Consider the following 12,500-nt stretch of genomic DNA (forward strand, 5'->3'; position numbering starts at 1 on the left):
GATGTTGTAGTTGTGGTGGTTTCTCAGTGGATGATGTTGTAGTTGTAGTGGTTTCTCAGTGGATTGATGTTGTAGTTGTAGTGGTTTCTCAGTGGATTGATGTTGTAGTTAGTAGTTTCTCAGTGGACGATGTTGTAGTTGTAGTGGTTTCTCAGTGGATGATGTTGTAGCTGTGGTGGTTTCACAGTGGACGGTGTTGTAGTTGTAGTGGTTTCACAGTGGACGATGTTGTAGTTGTGGTGGTTTCTCAGTGGATGATGTTGTAGTTGTGGTGGTTTCACAGTGGATGATGTTGTAGCTGTGGTGGTTTCTCAGTGGATGATGTTGTAGTTGTGGTGGTTTCTCAGTGGATGATGTTGTAGTTGTGGTGGTTTCTCAGTGGATGATGTTGTGGTGGTTTCTCAGTGGATGATGTTGTAGCTGTGAGCTGTGGTGGTTTCTCAGTGGATGATGTTGTAGCTGTGGTGGTTTCTCAGTGGAGGTGTTTATGGATGATGTAGTGGTGGTGATTTCTCAGTGGACGATGTTGTAGTTGTAGTGGTTTCTCAGTGGATGATGTTGTAGCTGTGGTGGTTTCTCAGTTGAGGTGTTTATGGATGATGTAGTGGTGGTGGTTTCTCAGTGGATGATGTTGTAGTGGTGGTGGTTTCTCAGTGGATGATGTTGTAGTTGAAGTGGTTTCTCAGTGGATGATGTTGTAGTCGTAGTGGTTTCTCAGTGGATGATGTTGTAGTCGTAGTGGTTTCTCAGTGGATGATGTTGTAGTCGTAGTGGTTTCTCAGTGGATGATGTTGTAGTTGTAGTGGTTTCTCAGTGGATTGATGTAGTTAGTAGTTTCTCAGTGGACGATGTTGTAGTTGTAGTGGTTTCTCAGTGGACGATGTTGTAGTTGTAGTGGTTTCTCAGTGGATTGATGTTGTAGTTGTAATGGTTTCTCAGTGGATTGATGTTGTAGTTAGTAGTTTCTCAGTGGACGATGTTGTAGTTGTAGTGGTTTCTCAGTGGATGATGTTGTAGTTGTAGTGGTTTCTCAGTGGACGATGTTGTAGCTGTGGTGGTTTCTCAGTGGATGATGTTGTAGTTGTGGTGGTTTCTCAGTTGATGATGTTGTAGTTCTGGTGGTTTCTCAGTGGAGGTGTTTATGGATGATGTTGTAGTTGTGGTGGTTTCTCAGTGGATGATGTTGTAGTTGTGGTGGTTTCTCAGTGGAGGTGTTTATGGATGATGTAGTGGTGGTGGTTTCTCAGTGGATGATGTTGTAGTTGTGGTGGTTTCTCAGTGGATGATGTTGTAGTTGTGGTGGTTTCTCAGTGGATGATGTTGTAGTTGTGGTGGTTTCTCAGTGGACGATGTTGTAGTTGTAGTGGTTTCTCAGTGGATGATGTTGTAGTTGTAGTGGTTTCTCAGTGGATGATGTTGTAGTTGTGGTGGTTTCTCAGTGGATGATGTTGTAGTTGTGGTGGTTTCTCAGTGGATGATGTTGTAGTGGTGGTGGTTTCTCAGTTGAGGTGTTATGGATGATGTAGTGGTGGTGGTTTCACAGTGGACGGTGTTGTAGTTGTGGTGGTTTCTCAGTGGATGATGTTGTAGTTGTAGTGGTTTCTCAGTGGACGATGTTGTAGTTGTAGTGGTTTCTCAGTGGAGGTGTTTATGGATGATGTAGTGGTGGTGGTTTCTCAGTGGATGATGTTGTAGTTGTGGTGGTTTCTCAGTGGATGATGTTGTAGTTGTGGTGGTTTCTCAGTGGATGATGTTGTAGTTGTGGTGGTTTCTCAGTGGAGGTGTTTATGGATGATGTTGTAGTTGTGGTGGTTTCTCAGTGGATGATGTTGTAGTTGTGGTGGTTTCTCAGTGGATGATGTTGTAGTTGTGGTGGTTTCTCAGTGGATGATGTTGTAGTTGTAGTGGTTTCTCAGTGGATGATGTTGTAGTTGTAGTGGTTTCTCAGTGGAGGTGTTTTCAGATGATGTTGTAGTTGTGGTGGTTTCTCAGTGGAGGTGTTCGCGGATGATGTTGTAGTTGTGGTGGTTTCTCAGTGATGTTTGCAGGTGATGTTGTACACATCATGGTTTAACTGAGGAGGTGTTAACTGATGATGTATTCGTCTTGGTTCGTCCATGAAGGTGTTTACCGATGATGTATTTTGTCGTGGTTTATTTGTCGAGGTCTTTACTAATGATGTATTCACAGTGATTTGTCTGTCAGCTTTTTACCAGTGATGTTGTATCTGTTGTGGTTTATCTGTAGCTCTTTTTTGCCGGGAAATGTATCCATGGAGGTTTTGATCTGTGGAGGTGTTTACGGACTCTGCTGCATTGGTGGTGGTTTAATCCTTTGGTGGGCCTGAAATAGATAAGCATGGAAATGATACTAGGGTTTATCATTTCGTAGATACATATATATATATGTTCCTCTCTGTTTAGTCTTGTGCACAGCTGTTACTGACGTGGGGGCATTTTGTTTCCAGGTAGACAGTGAAGCAGCTGTTGGCTTCATGCGTTGAGAAGTGTTTCATGCTGTCTTCTCAGGAGCCGTTCTCTCCGCTGTTGTTGGGATTAGCTAGTACAAAGGAGGAAGGTTGCATCACAAAAAACAACAACAACAACAACCAAACAACACTACTACTACAACTAAAATAAGATAAGCAGAAGCCAAACTGGCTACAAAATATATTATGTCCATAGTTGCATCTTTTAGTTTTTACTTTTCTTTAACATACAGGCTTGTCAGAATGTTTTGCTAGGATATAATAGATTATAATTATGAATACATAAATTGGGAGGAGGATTAGGAAAGTAGGTAGCTATACCTGGTATGCTTTTTGTCTCCCCCCCCCCCCCACCCCCGCCTTGATGAAGCAGCTGTTCCATTTCAGATTGAAACTAAAGCAACAAAGCCTCGTCTAAGTCCACCCCCACCACCCCACCCCACCCCACCCCCAGTTTATTTCATTTAGTTGCTCACTTGTTTATTTCGTTAATGATGTAGTTAATGATTTAGTTGCTTGGTTTCTGTCTTTCTTCACTTGCATGTTCATACAGAAGCATTTGCTCTCTCTGTCTCTGTCTCTGTCTCTCTCTCTCTCTCTCTCTCTCTCTCTCTCACACACACACACACACACACACACACATGAACATGATGAAGTGGATGACAAAAAAACCACACCATTATTTCAGCAATAGCTTTATGATCAGTGTGACATCTCTGTTATGTCTACATATATATATATATATATATATATATACACATCAGTCTATCTGTATAGCCTATATAGCAACAGAGAGAAAGAGAGAGAGAGAGAGAGGATCTGTTTCCACGTGTGACAGGTGTGGAAGATGTGTGTATGTGTTGGTGGGAGAATAGGTTTGAGCACCAGGTAAAGGTGATGCTCGAAACGTTTTATACGAGTTCCAACAATCTGTAACATCATTTACTGAAGTCGTATACCTTTCTGCAGTACTGTAGGATACTTGTCGCGATATATAATTCCTTTTGTTGGGTGATGCGAGAAACGCCACCTCCAGAGGAGGGAAGAGCTGTTTTGAAATTGAAAAGAGGTAGCGCATGTTATAAAGAACCATTGGCAACCAAAGGGTTGTCCCTGGCAAAACTGTGCCGAAAACGCCACTCTGATATAATACATGTATGTCAGTGTGTGTGTGTGTGTGTATGACTGAAGCCTGACGGAATGATGCAGGAAACATATGATGAGTGGCAAAAGGCAGCTGTTGGTGGGATCTATCCAGGTAGGTAGTTTGTTTGCACATAACTATAACAAGAGAGGCAAGGCCTTCAAGACTCACTTGTGACTGAGAGTAAAACACACAGGCTTTTCATGAATTGAGTATAATTTCAAAATGTAATGTTTAAGATGAGAAAGATCAGTTTAAAGCAAATTAAGTCCCCTAGCATTAATTACAGAGTAATTTCCCTTTTTTTACTATCTGCACCAAAACGTTTGCCAAATAAATAAAACTTCCATGCTTAGCAAAAGAAGTTCCTATTTGAACAAAAAAAATGATAATAATGACTGCTCTTGTTGTTGGGTCAGAATATCAGATCAAAGTGCCATGTTTAGAGAATACAAAAAATATAAATATAACAGTAAATGCAGTTTGCATATAATTAGGCTTCATTTTTTATTTCTTTGTGTCCATCCCAGAGGTGCAATGTTGTTTTAAACAAGATGACTGGAAAGAACTGAATTTTTCCTATTTTTATGCCTAATTTGGTGTCAACTGACAAAGTATTTGCAGAGAAAATGTCAATGTTAAAAGTTTACCACGGACACACACACACACACACACACAGACAGCCGAACACCGGGTTAAAACATAGACTCACTTTGTTTACACAAGTGAGTCAATAAAAGGACTTAGGGTTTGGACTCTGATCATAGACAGGTGCCGTATAAGTATCAGTAATAATGATAAGAATAAGAATGATAAGGCCAGACTTGAAAGAGCCGAGTGCAGAGATGTGACGAAGTGATGTAGGGAGTTCATTCCAAGTGAAAGGTCCAGGAAAAAAGAGCAGAGGCTCGTTGATTTGAATGCTGGTCGTAGAGTCTGAGTCGTAGAGGTGGGGTGTATACATGTAGTGGTGAAGGCAGTCCATGTGTGTGTGTGTGTGTGTGTGTGAGGAAAGGGAGACAGGGTGAGTGTGTGTGTGTGTGTGTGTGTGTTTGAGGAAATATGGATGGAGTGTGTGTGTGTGTGTGTGTGTGTAAGTGTGAGATGTGTAGATGAAAATGGCTGGAGGTGAAAATTGTGAAGATATGTAGGTGACTGTGTAGGGGTGAATGTGAAGAGATGTAGGTGACAGTGAGTGTGGTGAATGTGAAGAGATGTAGGTGACAGTGAGTGTGGTGAATGTGAAGAGATGTATGTGACAGTGAGTGGGGTGAATGTGAAGAGATGTAGGTATGTGACAGAGTGGGGGTGAATGTGAAGAGATGTATGTGACAGTGAGTGGGGTGAATGTGAAGAGATGTATGTGACAGTGAGTGGGGGTGAATGTGAAGAGATGTAGATGACAGAGAGTGGGGTGAATGTGAAGAGATGTAGGTATGTGACAGTGAGTGGGGTGAATGTGGAGAGATGTAGGTATGTGACAGTGAGTGGGGTGAATGTAGAGAGATGTAGGTATGTGACTGAGTGGGGTGAATGTGGAGAGATGTAGGTATGTGACTGAGTGGGGTGAATGTGGAGAGATGTAGGTATGTGACAGTGTGTGGTGTGAATGTGGAGAGATGTAGGTATGTGACAGTGTGTGGTGTGAATGTGGAGAGATGTAGGTATGTGACAGTGTGTGGTGTGAATGTGGAGAGATGTAGGTATGTGACAGTGTGTGGTGTGAATGTGGAGAGATGTAGGTATTGTATGTGACAGTGTGTGGTGTGAATGTGGAGAGATGTAGGTATGTGACAGTGTGTGGTGTGAATGTGGAGAGATGTAGGTATGTGACAGTAAGTGGGGTGAATGTGGAGAGATGTAGGTATGTGACTGAGTGGGGTGAATGTGGAGAGATGTAGGTATGTGACAGTGTGTGGTGTGAATGTGGAGAGATGTAGGTATTGTATGTGACAGTGTGTGGGGTGAATGTGAAGAGATGTAGGTATTGTATGTGACAGTGTGTGGTGTGAATGTGGAGAGATGTAGGTATGTGACAGTGTGTGGTGTGAATGTGGAGAGATGTAGGTATGTGACAGTGTGTGGTGTGAATGTGGAGAGATGTAGGTATTGTATGTGACAGTGTGTGGTGTGAATGTGGAGAGATGTAGGTATGTGACAGTGTGTGGTGTGAATGTGGAGAGATGTAGGTATTGTATGTGACAGTGTGTGGGGTGAATGTGAAGAGATGTAGGTATTGTATGTGACAGTGTGTGGGGTGAATGTGGAGAGATGTAGGTATGTGACAGTGTGTGGGGTGAATGTGGAGAGATGTAGGTATGTGACAGTGTGTGGGGTGAATGTGGAGAGATGTAGGTATTGTATGTGACAGTGTGTGGGGTGAATGTGGAGAGATGTAGGTATTGTATGTGACAGTGTGTGGGGTGAATGTGGAGAGATGTAGGTATTGTATGTGACAGTGTGTGGGGCGAATGTGGAGAGATGTAGGTATTGTATGTGACAGTGTGTGGGGTGAATGTGGAGAGATGTAGGTATTGTATGTGACAGTGTGTGGGGTGAATGTGAAGAGACAGGACCAGCCAAGCCATTACTGGGAGTCACAGCTGCCACCCTGCTGCAGGGTGTGTGGTTTTTTTTGTGTTTGTTTTTTTTTTTTCTCACTCTGCGTTAATTGTTCAGCCACTGTCTTTTATGGCGGGTGACAGGTGTGTGTGTGTGTGTGAGAGAGAGAGAGAGAGAGAGGAGGGATGGGGTGGTGGTGGGGTGAAGGGGGTGGGGAGGAAAGGGGACATACATCCCTGCCTTTGCTTTTACAGACTGATGTGACAGACCCCGTCAGTACAAACCGGTTAGTGATAAAGCACAGCACAGCACGGCCGCCGTGGCGAAGTGGTTAGCAGCGTGGACAAATTAGGTGGAGGGTGAAGGTTGGAGCCCCCCATTTGGAGGTGTTTGTGTGTGTGTGTGTGTGTGTGTGTGTGTGTGTGTGTTTCTTGTCTCGTAGCTAGCTCCTAATCAGGAGTCTAGTGTGCTTTGGGCTCCAGTGGAATGACCTGGGACCGCACAGTCAAGGGCCATCCGTTTCAGGTATGTGTCTTTTAGGTGTGATGCTCAAATGGCCTTGCTGGAATTAAACCAGCTTATAGTCCACAAGACCATGTTCCAGTGCCATTCAGGGACAGGATGCCAGGCAAAGACAATACCATTCAGGAATAGAGCACAAGGTAAAGACAGTACCATTCAGGAATAGAATAACAGGAAAAGACAGTACCATTCAGGGACAGAATACCAGGTACAGACAGTACCATTCAGGAATAGAATACCAGGTAAAGACAGTACCATTCAGGAAGAGAGCCCAAGGTAAAGACAGTACCATTCAGGGACAGAATACCAGGTAAAGACAGTACCATTCAGGGACAGAATACCAGGTAAAGACAGTACCATTCAGGGACAGAATACCAGGTAAAGACAGTACCATTCAGGGACAGAATACCAGGTAAAGACAGTACCATTCAGGAAGAGAGCACAAGGTAAAGACAGTACCATTCAGGAATAGAGCACAAGGTAAAGACAGTACCATTCAGGAATAGAATACCAGGCAAAGACACTTAGACAGTACCATTCAGGAAAAGAATAACAGGAAAAGACAGTACCATAGACAGTACCATTCAGGGACAATACCAGGAAAAGAATACTATTCAGGGATAGGGTGGATAAAAGAGATTTAGCTGCCATGGTATGTGTGTTTGTGTGCATGTGTATATATGTGTGTGTGTGTATGTATGTTGCGTGTGTGTGTGTGTGTGTGTGTGTGTGTGTGTGTGTGTGTGTGTGTGCGCACACATGTGCATGTGTGTGTGTGTGTTTGTGAGAGAATCTGTGTGTGAAGCTTGAAGCAACTAAGGATACTGAAATGATCTGTTTAAAAAAAAAAAAAAATCTCTTATCTTACTCCTGTTAGTGGGTGATAAACAATGCCTCCATGGCGGGTACTGTGCCCAGTTGTGACTTGCTCGTGAGTTACGTCGTTGTCGTACAACAAACTGCAGCCTTTTGTCAAATCAGATGCTGCGCACACACATTTTCCTGCTGCTCAGTTCTGATCGTAATCGGTCATCAATCGTTGTTTCAGGGATTGCAGATTAAAGTATTATCTGTATAGCCTTGTTAACGCTGACATCTGGTTCACTATGGGGGAGAGGGGGTAGGGGGTGGGGGTGGGGGAGGGGTGTGCAGGGAGGGGCTGGGGGCAGGGGGTCAGTAGGGGGTGGAGAAGATAGGAAATTGATGACCAGATAAGAATGACAGAGGAATTGGGAGTCGAGGGTTAGGACTGGAGACCAGAGATAAGAGTGGGTGCCTTGTTGGGTCTACACATTGTTCTACCACTACAGGGGCGCATGGAATTGTATACGCCTGTTTTTGCTTGTCGGCTATGATTCCCGTTTTTTGGGGGTTTTTTTTAGTACTTGAGCACGCCTTGTGTAGCGCGCGCCTTGTGTAGCGGCAGTGTTCATGCATTTACCGCTCTGTGTGTCACCTTGTTTGTTTACCCACCAGCAGGAAGGTAGGAGACTTCAGCTTAGCAACAAACGCTACCTTGTAGATTTCTATAGGTCTGCGCTTTCATGTGATGTGATGGATGTAAGTAAAACTTCTTTTGACACACACACACACACACACACACACAAAATTCGAGTCTGTTCCAGAAATTTCTAAACCTGAGCTGACAAAAAGATTTTCATTTAAGGCCTTGAGTGGTGGTCTGGATGCTAGTTCCTTCAGTTAGGAATATAAGCCCAAGGCAGTGTAAAAGATCAGCTTTCTTTTTTGCTTGTTTGATTAAACCTTGTGTTTTGGTAGAGAGACAGGGAGGGCCCTTTCTTTCTGCTCATTTGCAAGCAGAGGAGAAGGCAGCGGTTGGCGTTTGGGAACAAGAGCACTGTTACAGGGTCTCTTCTTGTGTGTGGCCTCCTGGCGACCTAACATGGATAGTTCCCTGTGGACTGCCGGAGCTGAGACTTCTGTGGATGAACAAGGACTTTGGGAACTTGGAATGAGTGGCATGGGAGTATTTGTATTTGTATTTCTTTTTATCACAACAGATTTCTCTGTGTGAAATTCGGGCTGCTCTCCCCAGGGAGAGCGCGTCACTACACTACAGAGCCACCTTTTTTTTCTTTTTTTTTTTCCTGCATGCAGTTTTATCTGTTTTTCCTATCGAAGTGGATTTTTCTACAGATTTTTGCCAGGAACAACCCTTTTGTTGCCGTGGGTTCTTTTACATGCGCTAAGTGCATGCTGCACACGGGACCTCGGTTAATCATCTCATCCAAATGACTAGCGTCCAGACCACCACTCAAGGTCTAGTGGAGGGGGAGAAAATTTCGGGGGCTGTGCCGTGATTCGAACCAGCACGCACAGATTCTCTCGCTTCCTAGGCGGACGCGTTACCTCTAGGCCATCACTTCACATAGTATGATGGATAGGGATACGGATGATTTATTCAGTGAATTAGGCCATTAGCCCCTAGGAAGGGGTAAACAAGCAACAGTATGTTGCGTCACATTTGTGTGAATTAAACACAAGAAATCAGAAAATCACATGGAACACAGATACATTAGTGCAGCATATTATGAGGTTGCAGTTTCTCTAGATTTAAAAATTACCAAGGTTGCAATTTCTCTAGATTTAAAAATTACCCAGGTTGCAATTTCTCTACATTTAAAAATTACCCAGGTTGCAGTTTCTCTACATTTAAAAATTACCCAGGTTGCAATTTCTCTAGATTTAAAAATTAAATGCTTTATGCAGAGGCATAGGAGTAATGCCTCTGAGAGGGTACAGATGATGGGGCAGCAAATAAGAAACCCACAAAAAACAAAAACACAACAACAACAACAACAGCAAAACAAAAACAATGTATATATACATATCATCTCTATATATTTCACTTAAACCAAAACTAAAGACCTCTTTTTTTTTCCAAGCAGATGATTCAAACAATATCTCTCCCCCCCCCCCCCCCCCTTCCACCCCACGCCCCCAACACACACACCCTCACACACCCTCACACACACACACACACACACACACACACACACTCACACACACACACACACACACACTCACACTCACACACACCCTCACACACACACACACACACACACACACACACACACACACACACTCACACACACACACACACACACACACACACACACACACACACGTTGAATTATGTAGCACCTATTACAATCTGTTGTAAACTAGTGAACCACTTGTGTGTAGAGAATGAATGGGTCATACAGTGAAGAGTAGTTTGCTGAGAATTGCTCAGTACCACTACAAGCACTAACAACTGTGATTGTTTTTTTAATTAAATGATATTATTATTATTATTATTATTATTATTAGTCTTATTACTGTCACTGGAAGAGACCGAGGATAGCGAGACACACCAGCTGTCGGCTCTCAGTCTTATTGATTGTGCAGAAAACACCATGGATGTCTTGTCATCCTGTATGTAAATAATGGAATTTTGTACTTGAAACAAAATTGGCTGGGGAGTTTGTGTGTGTGTGTGTGTGGGGGGGGGGGGGGTTGGGGGGGGGGACTTGTGTGTGTGTGTGTGGGAGGGGGGATGTGGGGTGGGGGGGTTCAGAGATGGTTTGCTGGTGTGTGTGTGTGTAGGAGGAGGGGTGGAAGAAGGGAGGGGGTTTGAGAGATGATTTGCAGGGGGGGCGGGGGGGGGGGGAGGTGTAGGGAGGGGGATGAAAGAAGGTTGGGGGTTTGAGAGATGGTTTCCAGGGGGAGTTCGGGGGTTGGGGGGGGGGGGGTAGAAGAAGGGAGGGGGTTTGAGAGATGGTTTCCAGGGGGAGTTCGGGGGGGGGGGTGGGGGTAGAAGAAGGGAGGGGGTTTGAGAGATGGTTTGCAGGGGTGGGGGTGTGTGTTAGGGGTGGGGGGTGGAAGAAGAGGGTCAGTTTGAGAGATGGTTTGCAAGGGTGGGTGGGGGGGGGGGGGTGTAGGAGGGATGGGGGGGAGGGAGGAGGTAGGGGGTTTGAGAGATGGTTTGCAGGGCTTGTGGGGGGTGGGGGGGTGGATGTAGGAGGGATGGGAGGGAGGAGCGGGTGGGGGGGTGGGGGCAGAAGGGAGGGGGTTTGAGAGACACGTTGTTAAACAAAAGAGAGGGTCCCTGTTAAACTGTGGAGAGTTTCTCTTTTGCCTGGAGTCAGTGCTGTCTTGTGGGATTGAGTTGGGAGCCGGTGGGGGTAGCAAGCCTAAAGATTACTACACTCTCTCTCTCTCTCTCTCTCTCTCTCTCTCTCTTTCCACACACACCCCCCCTCTTAAGATTTGTTTAGGTGAGAAAGTTGTACTTAGTAGTAGTTGTTTTGTTGTTGTTGTTTTTTTCATTAACGTGTTGTTGCTCTTGTCCTTGCAACTGTCAAATAGAAGACTTAAAACTGTTCGTGAGGCTGTGGTCATCAACAGTTGACCGCAAAAAAAAACAAAGCGTCATTTTTTTCTTTTTTTTTCCGTCTGCAACAGTACCAGGACTTGAGGTATTAAGATCAGAGGATGGAGGGATTTGGTGCTTTTCAGCGGCGGTTTACACAGTCTATCATTCACTGTTTGTAGACCCTGCCGTGAGTATGATACCATCAGCTGACAATGGGAAAAAGCGTCTTCAATGCATGTGAAACGAAAAGCATCAGTTTGACATCTGTGGAGTGATGGCCTAGAGGTAACGCGTCCGCCTAGGAAGCGAGAGAATCTGAGCGCGCTGGTTCGAATCACGGTTTAGCCGCCGATATTTTCTCCCCCTCCACTAGACCTTGAGTGGTGGTCTGGACGCTAGTCATTCGGATGAGACGATAAACCGAGGTCCCGTGTCCAGCATGCACTTAGCGCACGTAAAAGAACCCACGGCAACAAAAGGGTTGTTCCTGGCAAAATTCTGTCGAAAAATCCACATCGATAGGAAAAACAAATAAAACTGCACGCAGGAAAAAATACAAAAAAAAAAAAAAAATGGGTGGCGCTGTAGTGTAGCGACGCGCTCTCCCTGGGGAGAGCAGCCCGAATTTCACACAGAGAAATCTGTTGTGATAAAAAGAAATACAAATACAAATACAAAATGCAAATCTGAAAGTGTCGCTGTCAGTGAGCGCAGCAGTATTATCATCAGGAGTTGTCCACGGGGAAAAAAAAGACTCGTCGATGCGTTGCAACAGTCAGGAGGATGTGTTGTTCAGATAGAAGGAAGCAATATTTAGTGTCATTCTGTGGTGACAGAACTTGTTCGCTCGCTGTAAGAAGACTCTGTCCATGACGGTTTTATAATCAGCTGACAAGGGAAAAAAAAAAAAAACAAAAAACAAGTGTCGTTGATGCCTTAATACTACAGTCTAAGACTCACGTTGTTCCAACAGAAGGAAGCGACTTAACTGTTAAATGTTGTGCAGCAGTCACAGTCTTTTTCATTCACTGTAAAATAGTCTGGAAAAGAGATTTTTCTTGGTTAGTTGTTGGAAAGTATTGAGCGCAACAGTGTTGAGCACATTAGCAGTTGAACGCGCCATCAGTGGAGTGTATCAGCAGTTGAGCGCGCCAGCGTTAAGCACATCAGCAGGTGAGCGCATCAGCGTTGAGAGCATCATTGAGCAGTTGAACACATCAGTGTTGAGCACATCATCAGTTTTAGCACATCAGTGTTGAGCACGTAAGTGTCGAGCGCATCGGCAGCTGAGCGGTGTTGAGCACATCAGCAGCTGAGCGCATTAGTGTCGAGCGTCGAGAGCATCAGCAGCTGAGCGCATCAACAGTTGAGGGCCGCCAGCACAGAGCGCATCCGCAGCAGTTGAG

The 12,500-nt window shown here is 44.6% G+C and overlaps 1 protein-coding gene across 1 annotated transcript in view; it reads left to right on the forward strand.

Annotated features, from left to right (window-relative positions):
- The first annotated feature begins 11,760 nt into the window (after window positions 1–11,760).
- LOC143278114 (endoplasmic reticulum aminopeptidase 1-like) overlaps window positions 11,761–12,500 on the forward strand; it is a 78,873-nt gene continuing 78,133 nt past the window's right edge. The window contains exon 1 of the mRNA XM_076583146.1: window positions 11,761–12,500. This exon is cut by the window's right edge and continues 148 nt beyond it. The gene's annotated coding sequence lies outside the window, so the exon portion shown is untranslated.

The sequence above is a fragment of the Babylonia areolata genome, chromosome 35 (genome assembly GCF_041734735.1).
Source record: "Babylonia areolata isolate BAREFJ2019XMU chromosome 35, ASM4173473v1, whole genome shotgun sequence".
NCBI lineage: Eukaryota > Metazoa > Mollusca > Gastropoda > Neogastropoda > Buccinidae > Babylonia > Babylonia areolata.